The 25,822-nt window shown below is 37.2% G+C and overlaps 1 long non-coding RNA gene and 1 pseudogene across 1 annotated transcript in view; both read right to left on the bottom strand.

Annotated features, from left to right (window-relative positions):
- LOC111559534 overlaps positions 1-25,822 on the bottom strand; it is a 327,598-nt gene that overhangs the window by 20,716 nt on the left and 281,060 nt on the right. The window contains exons 11-12 of the long non-coding RNA XR_006594441.1: positions 10,921-11,074; positions 9,060-9,207 (exon numbers count right to left, since the gene is read on the bottom strand). This is a non-coding gene — a long non-coding RNA (uncharacterized LOC111559534). The remainder of the gene's footprint in view (positions 1-9,059; positions 9,208-10,920; positions 11,075-25,822) is intronic.
- LOC111559671 lies at positions 23,124-23,213 on the bottom strand (annotated as a pseudogene).

Raw genomic sequence — 25,822 nt, 5'->3', positions numbered from 1 at the left:
TGCTGATTTCTCCTGAATTTTATTCATGTGTTTGTTGATTCTTTCACTTATTTGTTCAGTCATTCATTTTTGCATTCAACAAACACGTAAGTGTTGGCAATGTGGCAAGCGGAACCTGGCAATGCAGATACAGAGACACATGTTTTCTATACTTGTGGAGTTTATAGTCAGTCTGGTTCCTTTTACCTTAAAAAAAAAAGTTTATTTATTTATTTTGAGAGAAAGGGGAGAGGGAGGGGCAGAGAGAGAGGGAGAGAGAGAATCCCAAACAGGCTCTGTGCTGAGCCCCGACGTGGGGCTCGATCTCATGATCCATAAAATCATGACCTGAGCCAAAATCAAGAGATGGACACTTCAATGACTGAGCCACCCAGGCTCTGCTCCTTTTATTAGCATTCTGATTATGTTTTTCTGTGCTATTACTCAACTATTGCATCCTAATATATGCCTACGTTTTGATATTAGTTTTAACTTTACTCCAACCACTTGGTGCATCTTACTTTTTTCCATAACCTGATTTAACATTTATCGGTAGCACACTGTGCACATTCAGTGCTTGGGATCAGGGATACACAGGGGAGCGAGGATGAAATCTCTGCCTATATATTGCTCTTTGGTTCTCTGTGTTTGCCTCTCTTGTGCGTCAGAGGCTGAGAGAACTCTGCAAGAGATTTCCTTTCCTCCAGGGCCGCTGAAAGTGAGCAAAGAGCAAATCTCTTCTTCTCTTAGATTCATAATCTTTGATGGGATTTTATTAACTCAGCCCTCTCCGATCCCAGGATTCCACCTGAGGGGGTCCTTTATTCCTCATCCTTCCCTGACCAGGTGCGTATGGAGTGTGTTAGTGGTGCTCAGAAGGTGTGAAGAAGGATGGATGCCACCATAAACATAAAAATCTCCTTAGTGCTGAGGCAACTTAAGAAGGCAGACATTTGATAACTTAGCTCTCTATTCTCCCTTGAGATAACACAGGTCAGGTTCAACCATGACCATGGGCAGTGTCCCAGGGCAAAAGTCATTGTCAATATCATTAATCAATGACATTCCATTTTTCTCTTTCAATCACTCTCTCCATTTTTTGGCAGTAGAATTGAAACATGTTTGTCAATTACTTTACCAGCTCTGACCTTTGCAATTAAAACAGCACTACAAAACTTTCTCTGATTCTTGCATTTTCATTCTTTCTTACATGCATAGAAGTTTTGGGGATTCTTGAATTCTTCTTGCCTACCAAAATTTAGAATGTTTTCTCAGAGAATTCTTTTGCATATGTGTTTCAAAGGCCATCTGAGTTAGGATGACCTCATACCACAATTTGTGATCATCTCCAAACCAAAGATTTGAGACAGAATATATTCATTCTCATCACAGTTCATACAATACACATTTAAAATAATTTATTTATATCTGCCAACATTTTTGTTTCTTGTAGAGTGTTTATTTTTTATAGGGTTAACTGTTCAGAAAATTTTTAATTTCACCCTCTTATGTAAATGAATTACATAATTGATTAAATCATATTCAGCATCAACACTCATATTTTCAACTATTTTCAACTTTAGTCTTTTAAAATCCCTTCTTTCATCATGGATCTACGATGGGTTCATCAAAAAATAACAAAAATGCCAAAGAGAACACAAGTAAATTCCAGTTCACAGTTGTGAGTGCTGATACACACTTTGCATATTAAACCAGTGCCAACTTTTTTTAAATCCTTTTCTTTTCTTTTCTTTTCTTTTCTTTTCTTTTCTTTTCTTTTCTTTTCTTTTCTGATAGAGAGCGCAAGCAGGGGAGAGAGAGAGAGAGAGAGAGAGAGAGAGAGAGAGAGAGAGAGAGAAAGGGAGAGAGAGAATTCTAAGCAGGCTCCACGCTGCCAGCACAGAGCCTGGCATGGGGCTCAAACTCACAAACCAGGAGATCTTGACCTGAGCCAGAATCAAGAGTCAGATACTTAACCAACTGAGCCACCCAGGTGTCCCAAGCCATTGCCAACTTTTGATAGTAAAGTCTCCATAGAGATTTTGTGTGTGTGTGTGTGTTTGTCATTTTTTTATTTTTGAAAGACCACACCTGTGTGAGCAGGGGTAGGGACAGGAGAGGGGGCAGAGGAACCAAAGTAGGCTTTGCACTGACAGCACAAAGCCCAATGTGGGGCTTGAACTAAAGAGCCAGAGGATACGCTCAACCATCTGAGCCACCCAGTGCCCTGTAGTGTGTCTTTCTTGACAGGACTGGGGATCACTTACGGGAACTTTAAAAAAAAAAATCTACACCCAATGTGAGACTTTATCTCAGGATGAGATCAAGTCACAAACTCCATAGAGTTTGTAAGTTTGTAAACAAGGAGATGCTTTTTGCAACCTTGAATTTAGTTTAAGACATGTTTTTAAAAATGGACTTTATGTACCAGTTAAAGAATTTTATATAACGTGAACTAGAATTAGGAGAGTTGAGACAATTTCAATAAAAATTCTTTACAAATTTAAATACGACTGCTTATTTTTACTTAATCTTTTTAAAGTACCTAATTATACAATATGATAGTAATGATTCTATATGCCATAAAGTGTTAAACATCTAAAATGTTAGCATATATGTCATGATAAAACACCCTTTGAAGAGTGCAAACATAGAGAAATTACTTTTATTTTGTTTTTGCATTCCCTACAACTTCAGCCAGTTAATCTTATCCACTGCTTTAGGCAGTAGTGTTTGCCCAGAGATTCTCAAACATCAATGCTATCATTGCAACTGAACATGGTCTTATGACTACATTTGGAATCTATTTTTAAACAGTAACGTCTGTTATAGTCCTTCTTTGTAGCTCAATACATTCTCCCCACAATTAATCCATTTTCACTTTGCTGAGAAATTCCTAGATACTTAATTACTGCTTCTTTGTTGCATTTACTATTTACTCATTTACTCCAGTCATTTTAAAGAAGAAAATGTTCTCCAACGAATGAGACCTAAATGTATATTCACTATTTTGTTTCACAGAGCCAATTATAATTTCACACTTCCTTCTTTGCTATGATCAATAACAAATGTTACTTTAGTAACCATTGACAAACATGGTCTTAAATGTGCCCAATATTATTTTGAGCCAATAATATTGTTTTCCATATTTTCTGTAATCCATGAAACCACTCCATGATCATGACTTGTTATACAGATCTATTTCATTACCACCTTCTTTTCGATGTGATTAAACGACCACTTTCAATTGTTTTACCGGGTTTTACATGCATTTCCAACACACCAAACCTTCAATGGTTTGGTGATACTTAGAAATAATCATATTCTACTGATCATTTTATGCCTTTATCAACTTTTCTCAAATGGTTTCCTCAGACTGATGGTGATTTTTATTTTTATTTTTTTGACGTTCATTCATTTTTGAGAGATAGAGAGACAGAACATGCAGGGGAGGGTCAGAGAGAGAGGGAGATAAAGGATCTGAAGCAGGCTCCATACTGTTAGTGCAGAGCCCCCATGGGCCTGGAAATCACAAACCATGAGATCATGACCTGAGCTGAGGTCAGACTCTTAACCAACTGAGCCACCCAGGCATCCCTGATGGTGACTTTTAAAATTCTGTTTGGTACCTGAATTTTCACGTTCTCCAGTTGGTTTCATTAACACTTTATAATTTTGAGAATGTTTTCTGGTTGATTATATTTGGGAAATACTGTTACATTTTAGTACCATACTATATTGGTTAGGACTCTATGGTTGAAAGTAACAGAAAACAACTTGATTCAGTTTGAGCAAAACAAAGCAATTTATTAAATGGAGATAAGATTGTCTCCCAGACCTCAAGGGTAGGAAGGGACTATAACTAGAAACTGAAATGTTGTTAAGAACTCAGATCTCTTGGCTTCACTTTTCCCCTTTTGTGATCATTCCTTCTTCTTTTCTTCTCCTTCTACGCTCTGCCCTTCCTCCCCTCTCTCCTCTCATCTTTCTCTCTCTGTTGGCTTCTTCTATTTCTTTATTCACAGGGCAGAATATTGCCAAGCCACATCTCCTGAGCGTGTGTGTTCCAATTCCAATCACACGCAGGACTGCTCCCTGGTTCTCAATTCCTGCTCCAAATTACCAGAAGTACCTGACTTGTCAACTTGGATCATAGCCAGGAGGGCGGGGTCAATGTACAAATATGGCTGTTAAGCGCTCAGCCTTGGAAAATTCCAAGAAAAAGAATGGGGCATTATAGATTGAAAACCCAAAGGGTTATAGTAATACACAGCAATATAGCAATTTATGAATCCTTGATTTAAATATTTTCTATCATATCCAAAATTTCACCATTATTTCTTCAAGTCTCCAGAAAATATTTAGGTTATGGTGATAAGTCAAAAATAAAATCAACCCTGATTTTCATTAATTTGTAGAAAAGCTATTCACTTCTTGATTTGAAAGTAAATAATTAACATAAATTAATATAATTTAAGCATTTAAAATAATGCCCTGCACATGATAAGCAACATACAAGTGTTTGCTCTTATTTTTATATTCTTGTATTTATTTATTCATTCTGTGTTTCTTATGTGCCAGAAATTATACTAAAGGTTGGGGATATAATGTTACATAAGACTATTTTTTCTATTTTCAAGGAATTCAGTTTAAAATACACCTAGAAATATGGTAATTAAGCTTTTGGCCCAAGAGATTTAAGTAATATACATCAGACTTTATAATTAATGATAGGTATGTTATTTGCAATGTAAGATGGGACTGGGCATTGTAAATTAAACAAGATTTACCTTTGATGTTTCTCGTGCCATCTTTCTGCATGCTGCTTTCTCTTCAAATCCTTCTTCCCCACTCTAAATACTAGTTTTGTGGCTCCAAAATTGCCACACATGGGACTTGTCTTCTGCCTAGCCCTTTAGAATCTGAACCTTTTCAGAAAGATTTTCTCTTTCCTATAGATTTCATGTGTCATTTTTAAATTGCCCGGATAAATTGCTGGCTAAACAGTCAAAAAAATTTTTTTAATTTTAAAGTGTTGGGGCCAGAGCACCTGGGTGACTCATTTGGTTTAGCGTCCAACTCTTGATTTTGGCTCAGGTCATGATCTCACAGTTCATGAGTTCGAGCCCCATGTCAGGCTCTGTGCTGACAGCATGGAGTCTACTTGAGATTCTCTCTTGCCCTCTCTCTCTGCCTCTTCCTCCCTCTCAAAATAAGTAAACTTAAAAAAAAACTTTCCTACGGGAAGAAGAAGAAAAAAGGTGGAAGAGTCTATCTAAGAATAGGTGATGTCATAGAATTGAAGCCAGAAGCCCAAGTGGTGAACTCGAGGGAGGAAAAACCGATGTACATCAAATCACTCACTGGATCAATGTGGCAAATTGATCACTTTTGCAAAGGAGATCCCTGGAGTAGGAGTTAGACATTCTAAACAACTGAAGTCAAGGTGAATACAGTATGAGGTAGTGGAGTGTGGTGAGCACAAAAAGGACTGAATATATGCCTGCTCAAGACTGAATTGAAATCCTCTAAATAATCTTCTGCTTCCCTGCAGAACTTTAAGGGACTTTGAAAACAAGTGGCTCTGCTACGTGAATGTAAGAATTTTTCATAAGGACAAGACGAGGCCTACACTGAAGTCCTTTAGTTAAGATGGAGGATGGGGGAGAGGGGAAAGTGGGTGATGGGCATTGAGGAGGGCACCTGTTGGGATGAGCACTGGGTATTCATCCTATTTTAATAGCCTCCCAAAGAGTTTCATATTTTAATTCCTTAAATCCATCCTTTCTACTGCCTTCATGACATATTTATAAGATTTAAATCTGTTATATTTATAGGCACAGGAGAATGTGTGATACTTTAAGTTAAAAATGATGCTACCAAAGGCTATTGACACAATAATCCCTCTTTGGGCAAATTGTATATTTTAATATGCATTTATGGAAGAAAAAGTCTAGAATGAGGAACACAAAATCAGAAATGTGAAGAATAATGATTATTGGGTATGGTGATTCAGGATGCTTGTTTGAAAATTGCTTGTCTGTATACTTTTGTAAGAACACACTACTGGTTTAAACACCACACACATATATACCATATGTATAAATTAAATGTAATAATACAGTATGGTCTTCATTTTATTTGTGCTTCCTCTTCACTAAGAAAGATCAAAACCTTCAGTCAAGACAATGTTTCATCCTGATTCTGTCCTAATTCTCTTCTGCTCTTCTGTCGCTGTTGAGTGTCACTCTGTGGCATTAGCATTGCTGACTGCTTCTTCTTAGTTCTGTCCTCAACTGCTTAAACCTCACACATTAATCACTGGATCTCTTTTATGTACTATATTCCACTTAACCAACTCCCTTTCTGCATTCAAAAATAAATGAAGTATTCAAGAGTTCATTTATACAGAATGATGAAATACGTAACGTGAAATTGCATGTGTACCTTCCATTAAGCTAAAAAATAAAACATTGCAAATACAGTTTTAAGTTGTGTGTATTCTCTGAGCCCATCCCTCCACTCACTGTGCCTCCATTCTCCTAGATCTCCTTGTTACCAACACACCGAATGCGATGTTTATTTATGCACTGTTCTTTATGTCATAGCTAGATTGTATGTGCCCCCAGATGAAAAGATGGTATTATTTAGCTTCATTGATAACTGGTAGCAGTTATCTAATTTTCTGCAACTTGCTTTTCTTCCTCAACATTTTTCTTGTTAGATTAATTCCAGCTGATACTCATAGTGTAATAATAGTGTGATTAGACTATGGAAATATTACTCACTTTTGCATAATATTTAAACATACTGCATTTGGTTCACCTGTTCTCCCCTTGATAGGCTTTTAGGTTGCTTCTAATTTTTTACTTTTATAAATAATAGCACAGGAAACATTCTTGTAGCTATCTCCTTGTATTCACTTGTAAGAGTTTCTCTAGAGTACATCCCAAAGAATGGAATTTCTGGGTTGTGGGGTGTATGTACCTTCAACTCTCCCCATCTTGTCAAATATCTCTCCAAAGTGTTTATACCTATTTACATTCTTACAGCATAGAAGAGTTCCAGTTCTTCTTCTTGTCAGATTGTTTGCCGATGTGATGGGTGTGAAATGGTGTCTCACTGAGGTTCAGTTTTGTATTTTCCTCATACTGAGCTTCCTTTCATATATTTATTTGGGTTTCTGCTTATATCTGTTTTCTTATTTATATGCTGTTAACACATATTACTTTTTTATTTATTTTATTTTTTTTATTTTGTTTTAATTTTTTTTTCAACGTTTATTTATTTTTGGGACAGATAAAGACAGAGTATGAATGGGGGAGGGGCAGAGAGAGAGGGAGACACAGAATCGGAAACAGGCTCCAGGCTCTGAGCCATCAGCCCAGAGCCTGACGCGGGGCTCGAACTCACGGACTGCGAGATCGTGACCTGGCTGAAGTCGGACGCTCAACAGACTGCGCCACCCAGGCGCCCCACATATTACTTTTTTAAATGAAAATAACAGTACAGGAAAAAATGCAAATAGAATAATGTAAACTTTCTCCACCACCCCCAAGCCCAGGAGCCTTATCAGATCAGCCTACCTTCCCTGACCTGTGCTCTTCCTGGCTTTAATTTGGGCCTCTGTTTATGCATTTTCCTCTGCTTGATTGAGCCTCCAAAAACTGTTTCAAAGTGTGCCTTCTTGGTGCTCCTGTAGAACTGCTCTGTTAGTGTATGAGGCACATTATAGTAAAATGAGTTATTTTCAGGATTATTCCATCCTTGCCTTTCCCACCTCCCAGGAGTGGACTTTACTCTCCTGGCTGCAGGGGTCAAATATAACTGGTTTTTGCTTTCCCAAAGCTCATACCATGGCATTGAATATGAGTTAACTTTAACTCCATGAAGAGTTTCTAAGATCCTAGAAAAAAACATGTGCCTGCCCCACAGTTGTTCTTTGGTGGCCCAGCAAGGAATGTGTGAATAGTTGCCATTTAGTGATGCTACTGAAAGGGTAATGCTGAGTAAACTATTCATAGAACTAAGATTGTTCTAGGACAGTGGTCCTCAGACCCGGCTACATATTCAAATCACCTGGGAGCTTAAAAAACACTAGTGTCTGAGTTCTACCTCCAGAGATTCACATGTAACTGGTCACACATGCACCCTTGGAATTGGGAGTTTCAAAAGATTCCCAGCCAATTCTAATGTGACCACAGTTTAAAACAAAACAAAACAAAACAAAACAAAACAAACAAAAAAACCCCAGCAGTTGTTCTCAGGGCACAGGATGAGAATTGGCTACAGGAGAGGCTATCTGTAGCTGCAATCCCAAGGAACTGATCCTACTGCAGAAGAGGGAAATGCCTCAGAGTGGTTGCAGCCGTGACCCATCAGGGGAAGCAGACGAATCCCTTAGGAGATCCACCCCATCAAGGGGAATTGCTGCCACTAGGTGGCCAGATCTTATTCAGGTATCACCTGAGGTTGCCGTCATGAACATAAAACTGGGGAGACCAATGCACCAAAGTTTCTTTTCCTCCTTTCCATTCCAGGGAATGACACACAGCAAAGAGGAAAGTCTAGAAATCACATGCTTCTCTGGTGGTGGCTGATCCTGAAATTTGGGGACTATCTGGAGAGGTGTTTGAAACAGTAAAAAAAGAACTTAAATCATACGTCAACCTTTAGCAGTCCATGGAAGAGGATGATTTTGGGAAAAACAAAGCACATTTAGAGCAGATTCAATTTAGATTCTAACACAATTCTTCAATAAATGTATCTGGTAGTTTACCTATGGTTTATGACAAAATTATTTTCAAATACTTGGCTATAGGACCCAGTTTTAAGAACAGTAAAGTTAAACATGAAATATTCCTTTCTCCAATGTCTCTAGGCCATGTGGTAATTTTCTCCTTGCCTTCACCTGTGTCTTCACACAACAGATGGAAGGGGGACAGGGGTATGCTATATGATGAGTAAAGTAGCACTTTATGTTCTGGTTATATATTGCTGAATAACCACTCCAAAACTGGAATGGCTTGAAACCGCAGTTTATTATTTTCTCTCATGGTTCTATGAGTTATTGAGCTTACCTGGGTGGTTCTCATTTGGTGTCTCTGGTTTTCAGTCAGTTTGAAGCTGGGGCTGGCGTCTCTGAAGGCTGTATAGGGCTGGATGTTCAGATGGCTCACTCACATGCTGGCAAATGCTGCTGGCCGTCAGCAGGGAGCTCAGCTGGGGCTGATAATAGAAATGCCAACACATGGCCTCTCCATGTGACTTAGTCTTCTCACAGCGTGGCAGCTGAGTTCCGAGAGGGAGTATCCTAACGCTGAGTGCACCATGAGGCTGGGATCGGAAGCTGCCAGTACTTTTCAGACTTGGGTTGGGAGTTCTCAGAATGTCATTTTTACCTCATTTTATTGGTCAGAACCATTATATTGTCCACTCAGGTTCAAGAGTAAATAGACATCCCCCTTGATGGGAGAAAGGCAAGGTCACGCCCCAAGCAGGCAATTGACCATCTTGGGAAACATACTCTATCACACAACAGCTCTGTTTGTAAATTTTTATTTCAGTTAATAACTTGACCAAATAAATGTCATAGAATTATGGAAGAGTTCAATACAAATGGTGAAATTCAATAAGTTATTATTAAGACAGTATATGAGTTGTAATGTGATGAGTTGCCTTCATGTTGTTATAAAATCGGGAACAGTAATTCTTAAGCTTCAGAATTATATCTTGGGGTCGGTTTTTATAAGTGAATCTCAAATAGATATTTCTTTTATTTACTGAACTAAACTACAAATTAATTTCTTTTCAGCAACATTATTTTAAAAGCTATGTTTATTAGCTTTTAAATGTTCAGTACAATATTTGACACATTATGGTGACTGCATTATCTTTCTATGTGGGAATTGGGAAATTTGAAATGTTTGGTGGGAAATTCAATTTACTGCAAATATACTATTTTTAAAGATGAACCAGTAATTATAACTGATTTATCTTCAGGTCTTTAGACTCTTATAAAGTGAAATTATGGAATGGCCTCAAATATATCTTTTTTGGATGAAATATATATACACACATACATTTTTGGAGATATGTCTTCTTGGTATGTAAGAACAAATTTGTTGGATTTATTAGGCCAATAATTGCACCATGTAGTCAACTTACTAGTGCTCTGGTATTTTATAATTGATGGGAAGCTACAAAATCCCCACATAACTTTATGTTGTGATAAGGCTGCAAAATGAAATATGTAATTGTTCAATGGACATTCCTACTTGCCACATTTTTCTGTCAAAAGAAAAAATAATGTAACTAAACTTTATACTCTTTTTCCCACACATCTCTATTTTGTTGACCCTCATGAGCTGAAGACATTTTTGTTAGTATATGAGGGGATGGGAATAGCATTTTGGCTATGAATATGTCAAAATAATTGTGGTTAAAAAATGGCAGTTTATGAGACAAGTGATTATTCTCTGAAGTATTTGGAATAATCTGGGAATTGGGAGTAGATAGGTCAAGAAGTCTTTTGATATATGGCAGAAATAGAGCCATACTTAAAACTAAATGTATTTATAGGGTCTAGCACTGTGGGAAGTGAGGGGCCAACCATGAAAACAATGAAATGGGAAATATCTTGTCTTTCAAGATATTTTAATTTTATTATTTATTTATTTTTATATGCTTATTTATTTATTTGAGAGAGAGAGAGAGAGTAAGAGAGTGCTCAAGCATGAGTGAGGGAAGGGCAGAGAGAGAGGAAGAGAGAGGGAATCCCAAGCAGGTGCCCGTGCTGTCAGTGCAGAGCACAACCCTGGGGCTCGAGCTCACCAACCATGAAATCTTGACCTGAGCTGAAATCAAGAGTCAGAGGCTCAACTGACTGAGCCACCCAGACGCCCCCAAATTTTACTTTTAATTAACCCTCTTTTACTCAACTGATTTCTCATTTCTTCTTCCAGCATAAATAAGCTTCAAACCATTGTGAAGAGCTTCCGTTGTCATCCCTTGCATTGGATTTCCCTCGGTGGGGCACCCGTGTGAGTACCTGAAAGCAAGATGCCACACAGATGCACATTCAGAGGTGTCATTCCTGCAGAAGAGAGAAAAGCAAACTTTCAGAAGAGAGAAAAGCAAATTATTTTCAGAAGAGAGAAAAGCAAACTTAGTAACAGGCAACATCCAAATAGGTGATAAGAAAAAAATCATCAAATTAAAAGTTTGGCAGAGAAGAACATTTCCCAATCAATTTAAATGGGGCTGAGTTAGAAAACTATTTATGTTTTTAAAACATTTCTAACTTTTTGGGGCACCTGGGTGGCTCAATTAAGTGTCTGACTTCAGCTCAGGTCATGATCTTGTGGTCCGTGAGTTTGAGCCCTGCATTGGGCTCTGTGTTGACAGCTCAGAGCCTGGAGCCTGCTTCGGATTCTGCGTCCCCTCTCTCTCTGCCCTTCTCTCACTCATGCTCTGTCTCTCTCAAAAATAAATGAACATTTGGGGCGCCTGGGTGGCGCAGTCGGTTGAGCGTCCGACTTCAGCCAGGTCACGATCTGCGGTCCGGGAGTTCGAGCCCCGCGTCGGGCTCTGGGCTGATGGCTCAGAGCCTGGAGCCTGTTTCCGATTCTGTGTCTCCCTCTCTCTCTGCCCCTCCCCCGTTCATGCTCTGTCTCTCTCTGTCCCAAAAATAAATAAAACGTTGAAAAAAAATTTAAAAAAAAATAAATGAACATTTAAATTTTTTTTTAAATTTCTAACTTTTTGAGATTATCAAAGTGAATTTTGTTCCTTAGTGTATTCAAGAGTATGTAAATACATTAAAATTTTAAAATTATTATTGGTTTTAATAATAGCTTTCTTGAGATATAGCTCACAAACCATAGAGTTCACCTATTTAATATTTACAATTAAATGATTTTTGACATATTCACAATGGTGTGCAACCTTCACTACCACCAATTTTGAAACATTTTCATCACCCTTTCTCCCAAAACTCATACCTATTAGCAGTCACTCCCTTCTCCTGGATCTTCTCACCCAGCCCCAGGCTGGGATTTGTCTATTATGGACATTTCCTATAACTAGAGTCATACAACATGATCTTTCGTGATTGGCTTCTTTCCTGCAGCATAAATAACATTTTCAAGGTTCTTCTATGTTGAAGGATGTATCAGAACTTCATTCCTCTTTATTGTGAAAAAGTAGTTTATTGTAGAGATATACCACATTTTATCATTTCGTGAGTTAATGCACATTTTGGTTCTTTCTAGTTTTTGGCTATCATGAATAATGCTGCTATGTACATTCATGTACAAACTTTTGTATGACATATGTTTTCACTTCTCTTAGGTATGGAATTGCTAGGTCATATGTAATTATGTTAAATCCTATGTTATTGCTATCGTAGTTGGTAATAGGATAGAAAAAAGTTCAAAGTTGGGAACCTGTATAAGGTGGGTGGAAATACTTCTAGTGTCAATGATGCCTGTAAACGCACAAATGGTTGCACACACGGTGATAGATAAAGAGACAGAGATCATGATATGTGAAGGGAAATTCGGGAACTGAAATTATTTCTGCTGGGTAAATCTTAACCTCAGCATCAGTAGGCAGAGGTTTTTTGATTTATTTATTTTTTTTAAATTTTATTTCCTCTAGGAGCACGGGAAAAGTTTAAGGCCTGTATGTCCACATAAGCATAGGGAAAATGTCAAGGCTCATTTTAAAAAGCAATTAAGTTCATTCATTTATTCATTCATTCACTCATCTACATATTCATGAGCACCTATTGTATGGCAAGTCCTTTTTTAGGTGATTGGGAGACATCACTGAGCACGGCGGACAAGAATGCCTGCCCGTGTGGAGCTTACTTACATCCTAGCAGGACTGCAAATAGGTGTTATGCATGCATCCTTCCAAAATGGTGGCTTGGACAAACAACATAGTTTATGCAAATCAGTAAAAACAAACAAACACCTTTAATCAAATATTCAGCTGTATATTTAATTAAAATTAAAAGTGTGCCATTCATATGATGTTTCCTTGCTCTTCTATTCCATTTCTCAGCAATGTTTGCTTCTTTATATTTTATGTGCCTTAATAAGTGTGAACCATTATTCCTTGATTCTAGGAAGTCATGAGTTATAAAATATACCATTCAAATACTAATTACTTTAGCCAAAAATAATTCAATAAAAGAGACAGGACCAGAGTAAATGTCCACACTGATCCCAAGACACACTTCAAGGGAAAAATGCACTTAGAATTTAATAAATGGTATATGTGTAACCTGAAAACACTGATGTTCTTCACCTTTATTCTATATAGTATAGGAAAGGCTGTTCCCTTGCTACAGTCATTCCAAACTCTTTCTCTATATTTCATTGTTGATTACCTCAAGCAATCTCAGCCCCCCATCTGTTAGTAAAGATGTAGTTAAAGCTTACTGGCCACTTTCTAATGGAAGCAATGGCTTTCCAATTGTCACGTTAGGCTGGCAGCTAGGGTCTATTGACTTCCTCTAGAAATCACTTTTTTTTTATCTCATTGGTTTTCTGGGGCTCAGTGTCCTAATGTGCTATCTCTTAGAAGTCTAGGGGGGCAGTTATTACTACTTTGTAATGTAGTTTAAGAATCTCCTTTGGTTCAACTTTATTATATTGAGGCCTAGAAAAAGAAGTCTAAATTGTAGTCTGCTTTTAAAGTATGAATTTTTCAGGGGCGCCTGGGCGGCGCAGTTGGTTAAGCGTCCGACTTCAGCCAGGTCACGATCTCGTGGTCCGTGAGTTTGAGCCCCGCGTCGGGCTCTGGGCTGATGGCTCAGAGCCTGGAGCCTGTTTCTGATTCTGTGTCTCCCTCTCTCTCTGCCCCTCCCCTATTCATGCTCTGTCTCTCTCTGTCCCAAAAATAAATAAACGTTGAAAAAAACAGAAAATTTAAAGTATGAATTTTCCTAACTTCCATATACAAAGTTTTATATTTGTTTTAAAAAACAGAGAATGGAATAATGTAACTTATTCTGCTCCAATGCACATATAATATGTGAATATTTTGTGTAGCAAAATATTATGATCAATTATTTATTCATTTTACTAGGTTGTATAGTGTTTTATTGTATGAATATGTAAAACATTACGTAATAAATACTTAGGTTGTTTCTATTTTATTATTATAATATTGCTACAAATAAAGACATAGGTGTGTATCTTTGTACTCCAATGTGAGTATATAATTGGATAAATAAATATATTTGTTTGTTAAATTAATTCCTAGAGCTGGATCTGTTCGGTCAATGAATACAGATATTTTAAATTTTGATATTTTTCGCTAAACTATTTCCCATATAACTCTGATGGCAATTCCAAAGTCCTTGGGTGGAAGTCATAGCTGATATTGCCACTTGCTTTGAAATATTTGTCAGGGACAAGACATAAGGTGAAAAAACATGTTTAAATTTGCTTTCTTGGAATAGTAGTATATTGATGAAAAATCATGGTGAATGGGATAACTTTGGTTTAGTGATATGGGACATCCAAAAAAAAAAATAAAAAAGCATTCTATTGGTATAGGTTCCCATGTGTCTATATCTCTAAGACTAAAGAAATGTTATTGTCATGGAGAAGTATTTGATAGAGATGGATAATATCCAAATGGTGATTTGGGGCATGCCAATAGCCATCATGAATAAAGATTGAGAGGTCACATTTTAGCCACATTCCCGCTTATTGGACCTATTTTTATTGCGTTTGCTGTGATTGTATACTACTACAAAACTTATTGCTAATTCCATCTTTTTCTATTTTCAAGTAATGCTCTAAACATGCAGATAATGGCAAAAAATCAGCTTGACGGAGATGTCTGTGCTTTTGCAGTGCAGCATATGCATCAAGCTGACTGCTGAATTATTTCATGATAAGATAATTTTCCTTCAAGTCTTAATACCACAGAGGTCACGTGGTCTGGTGAAATTCATGAGGGAACTGTCACTTTCAGGCTCCTAATATCAGTCACTCTTCGATCTATATTTGGTTTATGGATTCAGGAAAGTGTGATAGCAGTTATTAGCCGCTCTCGGAAAGCTCTCTTGCAAGAGAGATTTATTTCCTGATTAATGATGGAAATGATCCAGTATTAATTTCAGTTTTTGATATCAACAATTTCATGTTAACATCATTCTTGCTATGTTCACCTTTCAAATTACTGTGATCATTCTAATGATTAAAAAGCTATTATTTGATTTAGGTTCATTCTGCAATTACCAGCTGTAGCATTCCTGACATTTCTTACTAAATTTGGGTAGGTGAGGTTGTACCTCAACTAACAAAAGATTATCCTATGGAAGCTTTTTTTACATGCATTTAAGTAAATTAAAGCATAGAAAACTCAGGAATTAGTATTAGTCATAAATGTTATCCTATCCAAACATAATTTCTGACAGGAACAGTGGAATTTGTTTTATTGCTTTTTATGCATGAAATTAGGATACCTTATGCAATCTTTTATTTGTAGTCATAGGTTTCTTAACATTTATTTTACAACAACACCAACTTGCCTGTTCCATTACTCTATTTCCTAAGGTACATTGTTAGGCTATTCAATTTTCATAGTTCATATTATCCATTATGATTAGAACTAGAGCTTTTAATTACAGCCTAAGAAAAGTATTCTCAACCAGTTCCCACAGAATGTAGTAATCACCTTAAGGGTTCTTCCTTTTGGGGGTGCCTGGGTGACTTAGTCGGTTGAGTGACCAACTCTTGATTTTGGCCCAGATCACTGATCTCCTGGTTCATGGGATGGAACCCCACATCAGGCTCCACAGTGAGCATGGAGTCTTCTTGGGATTCTCTCTCTCTCTCTCTCTCTCTGCCCTCTCCCATGCTCTCTCTCTTTCTCAAAAAAAAAAATACATAAACTTAAAATGAAAATAAAAAAGAAACAAATTCTTCCTTTTGGACATGTTCTGATGAAGTAAATCAATGAAAACAGTAAATAATTTAAAAACTGGAAAGTACCATAGAAGATTTCATAGCATAGTCCCTTTGCTTAGTAAATTCTGTAAGTGTGAGTGACAATGTTTGTGAAAACTCTTGAAGTATCTTTACTTACTGCATTTCATGTTTATATTCTATTGCCAGTCCTTTTTTTTTTTTTTGTCAATACCCTAAATTCTTCTCCAATAAAGGATCTCTTTTCTATTGGTCATTTTGTTAGGGCGAATTCCAGTTAAAAATGATTTTTGTTTCAGAAATCTAAGGACTACAAATAATAAGACTACATTTTATGAATATCCTTGGGTCATTTGCACTTTACCAAAATTTTAATATTGGCATTTCTTTTGGATTTTCATATTCTAATTTTAATTCATTAAATAAACCATCTATAGTGAATCTTCAACATGGGAACATCTGGGTTAACTTGGATAGTTACTTTTATTACATATTGCATAATCATTGAATTGAGAATTTAGAGTTTACTTTATCAAGTTCCTTTGAGTATGAGTCTTGTGATTAGATGTCCTTAAAGAAGCAAGAAACTAGATAAGAAACTGTAACTGCATTGAAGTCAGGAGTAGAAAATATATTTTGGGTAATTTGTTATCTAAGTGTATTTCTGCATGACAGCAAATGAGCGTGTCCTCAATAATTATCCTTGGTTTTACTCAGTAGTATCAGTGCCATTGGTTGATAACCCCTGAAATATTCTCTGAATATTCCATGAGAAGTCATTACTTGATAAGAACTGGTCTATCTATGGAGACACTGTATCAAAAAACCTTCACTTAAAAAAAAAACAAACAAACATATCTCAAAGAGAATTTTCCATTCATGAGCAGTAAAGGAAAGGTCGAACTTACACTCTGTCTTATTTGAATATACTTTTAATCCCCTTATAGATTTAAAAAGAAAGTGAAAATAGCCATTTAGATCACACCATAGAGGACAATTTAGAAAAAAATGCTTATTTAGTAAAGACATTTCATATTCAGAATTCTCTTTAGAGTTGATTGATTTCTAAAGTCCAGATCCAGAAGACATTATCCATCCTCTTACATTACGCTCAGTTTATTGACTCAAAAGAATGGAATTGGAAATGATTGCAAAAGGTTCATAAACTTTAATAGATGACAAGCTGGGTTAGCTACTTAGTGTTAGAAGCAACCCTGAGAATCAGTTTCCAGCTTCTTAGTCAAGTGTTCTATTACAAATGCTGCTTTGACGCTTTCTAACCTTCCTCTCGCATAAACCTCCCTGGTTTGTTTCACACAGTCCCCTGAATCTCCCTTTGCTTTTGTGTTTTATCCATAAGCATCTATCGTTAGAAAACACATTGAATATTAAATTCCTCATGATGCTACTAAGGTCATTTCTTTCCTTTTTGAAACACTTTACAAAGATTGACAATTAATATAAACTCAAATATCTTATCTTCCTTTTATTTTATGATCCTGAACTTGCTTCACATTGCTTTTTCTTTTAGGGATTTTGAAATAAATATAGGAATGTTATTTAATAACGCTGAGTATAAAATATTTCACTCTTCTCTTTTTCTTCGTAAAATATGTGTAATACAGGTAACAGCCCCACATGTATGTTTATGGTAACAGAGACTAGATTACATATAATGTATTTTTACTTAATCTCTAGAGTATACTCTGGTTTATAGATTTTCTTTTTAATTTTGCTGTTTTCTCTTGACAAGATGTCACAGATTTTGATTTATTTTAAATAAGTCTCATTTCCTTCTACCAACATTTTCACTTAGTCCATACTTTGTGCTTTTTCAGAGAAGCCCTCTACCTAGAAAGCATTCCTTCTACTTTATATAAATCCAGTGTTCTTGTCAATTGCCGCATTAACCTTTACAGAAAACATACTATCACAGACTCCTCTGGTGACTCTTTCCTCCGCTCACCCTTCCCTCAGAACCTATGCGTTCAATTCATGCTCTGTTACTTTGTACAGCTGGTAATGCTGCTCTACACGTATACTTTTCATTTAGATCGTATGAACATCTTACATGGCTTCCATCTCCAACCATATTATAAACTGTTTTTGAAAGTTTATTTTTGAGGGGGGAGGGCAGGGGCAGAGAGAGAGGGAGACAGAGGATATGAAGCAGGCTGCACGCTGATAGCAGAGAGCCCCATGTGGGGCTCAGAATCACAAACCCCAAGATCATGACCTGAGTCCAATGGAGAGCTCATGTCCTGAGCTGAGGTTGGACACTTAACCTACTGAGCCACACAGACACTCCTAGATTTTAAACTTTAGATTGAAGAGTCACATCGCCACATTAGTTTCTCTATGTCCTTTCTCCACATCCACCCTCCTGTTCCTTGTTTCATTACTCAGACATTTGACTTTTCAGTTTATTGAAATGTAACTAGGATTTTCTCATTGTAGATCACTGTAGTTTATTATTCCAGCTGACAATGAAAGCCAGTTCCAGATTTGGGATAAATTGCCTAGACTAGAAAGTAACCATAGCGATGAACTAAAACGAATTATATAAAATACCAATAAAAAAATACAGAAACCACATAACTCTCTTTCCTGATAGACAAAAAGACGCTACAGATTCTTATTTTTTAAGAAAACGTATATTACAAGAGCAGTTAATCTCTGTTTTAAATGTATGGTGTTATTTCATTGTATATATTCAGCGTCACTAGTATCACTGCAGAAGTAGAAAAGGCAACCTGCAGTGCTGGCTCATCAGAGCACAGACAACCTCAGCCACAGGGCCTGGCCCTCGTGTCGCAGACGTTTCATGTGGGTGATGCTGTGAGGAGGCGTCCGGTGCCGTTTGCGGCTGTGCTGGGCCCACGTGCCTCTCTCTGTAACGCGCTCAGTTTCATCAGCCTCTCGCCAACCTCAAAAAAGTTGCCCACTCATTAAAAGAAAAGTTACAGTTGTCACAAGGCAAGTTTTAAATATTTTATATTTTATTAGATTTTACCACATTGATTTGCTCTTAAAGGCAGTAGTGAATATTCCTAGGTACTATTAAGTCAGCTGTAGTCTATTAAACAGCTTGTGGGTACAATTGGTCCAGGTTTGAGACTAATTTTTCCTGACATCAGCAACTGAATGGTAAGATAATAATGAAGCGAGATTTTAAAATGTTACCTAACTTACAGTCTAATGGTGTAACCACACTGTTTACTACATGTTTTATTTATTAAAATAATTTTTATGCATTTTATTGAACAATTAACAGCACATGTTCTGTGTAGGGGGATCTATTTGCTTGTGTGTGCTTGGAAAATGTTAATATTTAAAATTTAGTATTAATGTTCCTACGGCATGCATTAAATTGGACCCTTGTTAATGCTCTAAATAACAGCGCAGAAGATATTGAAAATAATTAAAAGCTAAATGTAGAATCAAAAAAATTATCTTTATATTTTTATTTTGTGTTATCTGACAAAATGACAAAGATATTTGTGAGGAATAAATCCTTACGGTTATTGATTTTTATTTAATTAAAAGGAAATCATTTTATTTAATTTTTATTTCTTTAAAGTGTATTTATTTATATTTGAGAGGGAGAGAGAGAGAGTAGGGGAGGGGACGAGAGAGAGAAGGTGAGAGAAAGAGAATCCCAAGCAGGCTCTGCACTGTGCACGCAGAGTCTGACACACGGCTCGAACTCATAAACTGTGAGATCATGACCTGAACTGAGATCAAGAGTCAGCTGCTTAACTGACTGAGCCACCCAGGCACCCCAGGAAATCATTTAAATCAAAACTATTTAAATGAATTTTACTCTACAGTCAAATTTTTATTTCTCTACCTCATTTGTAACAAATGTTCCAAAGAGGTGCATACTGTTTGAATCTTAAAAGATGTATATTTACACATAGGGAACATAAGAAAATGAGTACAAACAAGAAAAGACCTAAGAGTTATACTTGACTATATGATTAGATTTCCTATTAATTATGGTAGGAAAAGGTTGGTGTTAGGTTATATAGTTAATTAAAACATTCACAACAAACAGTTTTTCTCATCTTCAATGTCCAGTGCTAATGATGATAACTTTGTTCCATATAAAATGTAGTTGTTGTTACATTTGAAATACGTATTTTAAAATGTTGTCATCTTAAAACACTATTAAAATAAGTTATTTTCACATAGGATTTGGGAATTAGGAGGGCACTGGTGAAATAAATCCTGCATATATAGAGCAAAATTTCCCTAGAGAGCCAAATAAATCTTCCAAAAAGATGTCACACTTTCATTGTTGTCTGCACTTTCTGGATTTTCTCTCATCTAAAAATCCCTACAGAGAAAGTCAGTAAGGTCAGCTGGCAGATATTCCAGTAATTCCTCTTCCTGTCTTTACCTCTTTCCCTGCTGATGAAACAGTCATGCAGGAGAGATTGTGCCTTCACTGTCTCTCCATCCTTGGTACTGGTTCGGGTAGAAGAGAATGTTGTGCTCAGTGTATGCAAATGGAAGCTAAATTCATTTTATTTGCAGGTCAGGTGAAAATGGCCTTTGAATTAGGCCAACACACGACAGAGATGACTTTCTGACAGAACTTCTTCATTTGTGTTCTTTGAGAGATATTGCTTTGCAAAAGATTCAGAAATGACACCAATAGATGGGACTCCAAAAACCATTTGAAACTTCTTTTTTATGAACACTGACTGCCTTTTGATCATTTAGAAGTATATCTTCAGTCATTATAATAGACCTTAATTATCTGATTATACTGGATTTTCTAATGGTATAAAATAAATTTCTCAGACAATTGACTGGTTGAATCTAAAATACTATAGAAGTCAATTTTGAACACCAGTGATTTAGCAGTAAATCATCCTCTTTATATAAGTCTTAAGTCAATGTACTAAATAATTAGAACTGCTAATATTAAAAAAACACTAATTGGCACTAAAAATTAGATTACAGTGAGTATGAAGAGAAACTATTTATAACATTAGCCTTTCACATGTTTTTAATCTTGAAAAAAATGCTTCAGAATTCTCCATTAAAATCTCATGATTAATGACAAAAGGATTATAGATGGATAACATTACAAAAGGATTAAATCCTTCATAGATATGGAGAACAACTGAAAACCATTGTTTCCATTTCTGTATTCTACACCTAGATAAACATGTGTTTAGGAAAATACACATTTGTTTTACATAGTTAAGAAAAGCCACAAGAAGGGGGCTTGGGTGGCTCAATCAGTTAAGCTCTGACTCTGGACTCAGCTCCGGTCAAGATCTCACAGTTCATGAGTTCAAGCCCTGCATTGGGCTTGGTGTTGACAATGCAGAGCCTGCCTGGGATTCTCTCTCCATCTCTCTCTGCCCCTCCTGCACTCATTCTCTCTCTCCCTCCCTCTCTCTCTCTCTCTCTCAATAAATAAATAAATAATAAATAAAACTTTAAAAAGAAAAGAAAAGACACAAGAAAGAAAATATTCTGTGAAGTCTGTAACAGTTGTTGATTAAACATAATGGAATAATTCCCTTTTCTTGTAGGTACTACTATCTTAGTGCTTAAGATGTGATCTACAAAGTGACCTGAACCATTGCTCTACATATGAAACATTTCTTGGAGAAATCAAGAAACAACTACTACAAACCTTATATACTTAAGTGGCATTTGGTTTTGGAGTTGGTAATACTTTAGGACAAGATATATGAGAACCAGGAGATACACACACACACACACACACACACACACACACACACACAGAGAGAGGGGGCGGGGAGAGAGAGAGAGAGAGAAGAAGAAGAAGAGAGGGAGACAGATGGAGAAAGACAGAGAAAGGGAGAGGGAGGGGGAGAGAGCTGGAGAGATGGAGGGGGAAGAGAGATGAGAGGTATTGGAGCTTAATTTCACTTTTTAATCTTGAGGAATTAATATCATCATTTCTCTCAACCTTGTCTATTTTGGCCATTGTTAAACATGTAAGTGACTCATATACTCTCTTTGCCCCCACAATCCTATCACCATACTACTTTGTGTTTTCTTTCTTTTAAAATCTCGTATTTCCCTGGCTTTCTCTTTTATTCCACCCTAAAATTGCCCAATTCTTCCTAAACCCCACTCAGCTTCTACCCCTGTTCCTCCTGAGGTGCTTTGAAACATTGAATAAACACCTAAAGATTTGCTTTTAAAACATTTTACAGTGTGGTTATTTCAGATTTCACTTAAGAAGAATCAGTAAGAGAGAGTTTGTTGCTTTCTTCCTCTAATTCATTTTTTAAATTTGTTTTAATTTTTATTTATTTTTGAGCGAGAGAGAAGCAAAGCATGAGCAGGGGAGGAGCATAGAGAGAGGAGACACAGAATTTGAAGCAGACTCCAGGCTTGGAGCTGTGAGCACACAGCCTGACGTGGGGCTCGAACTCATGAACCTTGAGATCATGACCTGAGCTGAAGTTGGACACTTAACTGACTGAGCTACTCAGCTGCCCCCTAATCCATTTTCCATATTGCTGCTGCAATATTTCTGAGATGCAAAATAACTTTATTCCTTTGCTTAAAATTGTCAAAGGCTCCCAATATTCATTGAGATAAAACCTAAACTCCTTAGTATGACTTTGGAGTCATTTACTCAACAAATACTTATTGAGCACCTACTACGTCTAGTCACTGTTCCTAGTGCTTGAGATACACCAGTGAACAAAACAGGGAAAGATCTCTGCCCTCATGGAGATTACACTTTAGTGGTGCGAGAGAGATAATAAATGATAAATATGATACTTAAGTAACTTATCCGGCATATTAGAAGATGCTAGATGCCATAGGAAGGAAAGTAGATCAGAAATTCTGGGAGTGGCCGAGGCAGGGTGTGTTTCCACGGAATGGTCAGGGTCAGCCTTTCGAGATTTGAGTGCATGTCACCACCACATGCACCCTAACTTCCCACCATACTTTACTATCTTCCTTTCCATGAATAGCCCTTGTTCTATCACCTATTAGCACTTTAGTTTGACACAAAATGTCCAATTTTCACAGAAGCCCTTTCTTTGCCCAACCCCTCTCTACTTTCGATTCCCCATTCTGCTATGGCATCATCCCCTCTCCGTCCCCTGAGTTCCACTTTCCTCCCAGATAGAATTGGTTGTCCCTCTTCTTTATTAAATCCATCTCACAGGGTTTTTTTTTGCAATTATTTGTTTGTTTTGTATTTGTTAATTATCATTTTTTTTGCTAGGTTATGCTATACTACACTTGATCTTAGCCAAAAGGCCGAGAAGCGATTAGGTTATGCTATAGCAACAACAACAACAAAAAATCCCTAAATTTTAGTGGTTTCTCACCTACATTTTGGTTGCAGCAAATTCTGAAAAACTGTGGCTCTGATTCCTGAGTTCCCTTCATTCCAGGAGTAGCCTACATTTGGGACATGTCTTTTTCATGGCAGAAGGGAAAACGACTGATCAAAACATTCAGTGTCTCTTAAAACTTCTCATGTATAGCATACATCACTTATGCTCACATCTCCAAGTCAGTGGGGCAGAAAAGATTCCTAGAGAGAGTGTCTCTGCAAGTTTCGTGATGATGGTTGGGCAATGGAATCCTCTCACAAAAGGAGAGTAATTGTGAGCAATACAATCTGCCACACTTGTGTATCTCACACAGTGGACTCTGCATACCATGAGTTCAAGTTTTGTGGCTTTCATCAGCAGACGTGTTTCCTACTACACCAACGTAGCTTCACAACATGTCTTAGTGAAATAAGAAAAAGAGGATGGGAACTAACATCTGGTTAGTGTCATTGTACCAGGCACCACCACACTTTGTTACCTCTGTGTTACAAACGAGGCAAATGAGATTCCTACCTGAAATAACTTGTGCATGACAACAGTTCTGAAGCAAGAGATATAGCCTCTGTGACTCTAAAGCTGCTTTCTACCTCACCATCCTGCCTTTAGAGACATCTGTAATATACAACTCTTACGCATTCATTTCTTACTATTAAAGCAAAGAGAGAGATACGATAGGGCTACGAATGGTGATTCTATTTCTGCAGAGTATCTTGCATTTGACCTGTTCTTATCATATCTCCCATCATTTTTCTATCTCTGGCATTTGTTACACACCATTTAGAGTTCCATAATAACCCTTTAATTATCCTCCTCTCTCTCTAAGTTCCATTCTATACCTAAATAATGTTCCCAAAGCATGTCTTGTACCATGTCATTCTTCTGTTTGAAAGTGTTTCAAGGTTTCTATTTTTGTATATGTTTATTTATTGATTTTGAGAGAGGCACTGGTGGGCAGGGGAGGGGCAGAGAGAGAATTCCAAGCAGGCTCTGTGCTGTCAGTACAGAGCCCTATGGGAGGCTTGATCCCACAAATAGTGAGATAATGGCCTGAGCCAAATTCAAGAGTCAGACACTTAACCAACTGAGCCACCTAGGTGTCCCTGTTTCAAAGATTCTAATGATCTGTACCACAAACTTGAGTTTGTGCTGTTACCCTACATGGTCTCACTGTTCTTCCTGAAATCCCTCTGCTGAACTAGGGACATCTTTAGGACCTAATCTTCACTTTTCCAAATATAAACTGCTTTCTTTGCTCACTCACTCCACTGGGACTAACCCTCCTCGTGCCTTCATTTATCGAAAAATGTTTTTCAATTTGAAGTCAAATGCTGCTTATTCAATTCATATCACTCAGGTCCCCACCTGATAGAGGTCTCTCCCTCCTGTGTTTCCTTGGAGCTTTGTAGTGATAAGACAACTGAAGTTATTGAGGATGCTGAGAGTGGATGCCGATATGAAAACTATCTTCAGGTATTTGGAGGATGCTCACCTGGAAGAAGGATAGGCTTACTCTCTGAAGTTCTAGAGGGAAGAATAGAGACAAGCATAGATGCATTATGGGGGAATAGTTGCAGCCACTTCAGTATTAGCCCCAAGACAGAGTAAGTCTTTCTTCAAAGGAAGTGTTGAAGCAAAATCTGGGTGCCCCATGATTGTGGCTATTGTAGGATTTATGATTCAAACATCATCATTTATATTAGTTTGTGCACAAGGTGTTTTCTCTATTAGACTTTAGTTGTTTAAGAATAAGGACTTTTTTTGGGTGGGGGGAAGCACTAAAGGGGTAAGGGGCATTAAGGAGGACACTGCTAGGGATGAGCAGTGGTGTTATACGTAAGTGATGAATCACTAAATTCCATTCCTGAAGAAACAATATTTTGATTTTAAAAATTTAAAAAGTAATAAATTAGGGGCGCCTGGGTGGCTCAGTTGGCTAAGCGTCTGACTTCAGCTCAGGTCATGATCTCACAGTTTGTGGGTTCGAGTCCCACATCGGGCTTGTGCTGACAGCTCAGAGCCTGGAGCCTGCTTTGGATTCTGTGTCTCCCTCTCTCTCTGCCCCTCCCCTGCTTGCACTCTGTCTCTCTCTCAAAAATAAACAAACGTTAAAAATTTGTTTAAAAAAGTAATAAAAGAAAAAAAAAGAAAAAAGCAAGTTGCAGGAGAATGTGTTCGATATGATGCCATTCATTAAAATTTAAACTCTCACCCCCCCCCCAAATGAATAAGGACTTTTGTCTCATTTATATTTGTGTCTCTCATCCTATTTATTGGATTTGCTTTGTTATGCAAAAGGAGTACGGGGACATACTGCTAGTATCACATGGTATAGCTATAAAATTAATTTTACTAAGACAAAAACTTTTAAGCAAAAAAGTAGCAGAGTGCATATATTTCTCTAAATTCTCACAACCCCAATAGAAGTGGATTTTAGACTACCCAGTTTGAGGGCAGGCACCCAGCTGAAGGGACTTTAGGGATAGAATGTCTTCTATTCAAGTGTAAATTCCCTGCTAGAGGAATTGGCCTCAGAAAAGAGGA

Source organism: Felis catus, chromosome A2 (genome assembly GCF_018350175.1).
Source record: "Felis catus isolate Fca126 chromosome A2, F.catus_Fca126_mat1.0, whole genome shotgun sequence".
Lineage (NCBI taxonomy): Eukaryota > Metazoa > Chordata > Mammalia > Carnivora > Felidae > Felis > Felis catus.
This window is presented reverse-complemented; position numbering and strand designations above follow the sequence as displayed.